Here is a 1,973-nt window from a genome sequence, read left to right on the forward strand (position 1 = left end):
GTAGGCGTGTTTTCTCCTCAATAGTTTCGTAGGTTTACTGTCTAAGGACAGCGCTAGCAAGCACTCTGCTTATGACCCCCAAAAAATAAAACAAATAACTGCCCGTTTGTGTTGGTGGAAAAATGCACCATGTCGACCAATCAAAAAATGATATGGCAACATGACATTTGGTAGTTTAGGAGTGACGGCGAGAGAGAGAGACAGAAAGAAAGAAAGAAAGAAAGAAAGAAAGAAAGACAGCAGAAAAAGAGATAGAGCGAGTTTTGAACAAATATTGATCATGATTATGTATTCTGGTAAATGTCATGTAAAAGTATTTAGCAGAAGTATCACAGGATTTAAATGGGATCCTCAATTTCACCACTAGAGGGCAGTGAATACCAATGATATTACACCCATCATTAGCGTGTGTGTGTGTGTGTGTGTGTGTGTGTGTGTGTGTGTGTGTGTGTGTGTTGGCAAAAGGCTCATAAAACAACTAGCTTAAGTGGCAACATTCCACATTTTTGAGACACGAGGGTGGGGTTTTTCTTTCTTTTTTTGAAACTGATGTTTGATATTGTTATGGGCTACAGAGGTCACATTGTGCCTGACTGTCTCAAAGGCTCTGTGGGTCTTGTGGTTTGTGATTGGCCATAGGCAATGCTCTATATCCCAGTGCGATAGAGAGTGACCTGAGAAACTGATTTTTCAATCATCTACTGACGGGGAGCTTAAAACAAGTGAAACAGTAAGAAAAATGTTTTAAAGTTCAGTCCACTGCACAGCATCAGAATATCATTCAACCTCTGTCAGATTAGTTTCCTAAGAATTCTGCTACTGACCAGCTGAGCGACGGCATTAATCCAGCCAGTATGACCGTCACTCAGTAACTGAATTATTGTTGACGCGTCAACACCTGCTTAGTTATATAGACCATAACCAGAGTGAAAAATGAACCACAGACAATGTGAGAGTGTTTCATAGTGAGGAGAGCAGGAAACCACACAGGTGACCCTGTTATTATCAAAGTGTCTGTGTCAGCCTGAAGGCTCACTATAGACGTCTAACCTGGTCAGTCACATGTGCTCACATTACATTTGTGTCAAGAGATTAGAAAAGCTAAGAGCTTATTTTGCTCCCTATCTTTAGCACTCATTGATACGAGTGACAGGATGAAAGAGGGTTGGGTCGAGCCCTTCTTTATGGCCACTGAGTATCAATAAGCATTATTTAAACAATCAATGCTGTAATTTGAAGCTTTTTATTCTTTAACACACATACAGTATTGACACTCAGACCTGGGCTGTTACTGTATTACTTTTATTGTATGTCATACCACGTAACACAGGAGACTCACATCCATACACATGCAGCCAAACACAGACTGATTTCACAGTATTGTGGTTCTTCTAAACCCCAACTGTTGTATTTCCCCATGACAAATTCAGATTTATTGAATATGGACCAACACACAAGTCCCCTTGTCCCCCTTGGGACTGGACTTGAGGGTTGTTGACCTGTTATTTATCATCTGAGACATCACCTGAGCCAAGGTGTGAAAAAAGGCAATGACTCTCAGGACCATTTGGTAGACCAATCGGCATCCCGCTGCAAGCACAAGTACAGTAATTCATTCAGTCATATGTAATATATAACTGAGGTCGCAAGCGAAGGATATTTTCAGTGCTGATATGCTTTTTTTCCCTCCTGTCCCGTTTTACTGTATACATCGGAAACGTACTCACATCCAAAGTAAGAACGTTTGATTAACAGATGAAAGTAATGTTTGGTTTGTGGGAAATAAAAGCAGGGCTTACTTTATATTGTCAGATAGCTGACTTGATGTGTAAAGATTTTCCAGGGATGTTCATCTAGAGATCTATGATTATTTGTCCTTGTAGGAAATCTTATGAGGGCAAAACAAGTATCCATGACGCAAATGACTCAGCACCTAAGAGCAGTTTGTAAAAATCAAAATGTATCCACCAACA

This window comes from Pundamilia nyererei, unplaced genomic scaffold, assembly GCF_000239375.1.
Source record: "Pundamilia nyererei isolate P.nyererei 1_Seehausen unplaced genomic scaffold, PunNye1.0 scaffold00150, whole genome shotgun sequence".
NCBI classification, from domain to species: domain Eukaryota; kingdom Metazoa; phylum Chordata; class Actinopteri; order Cichliformes; family Cichlidae; genus Pundamilia; species Pundamilia nyererei.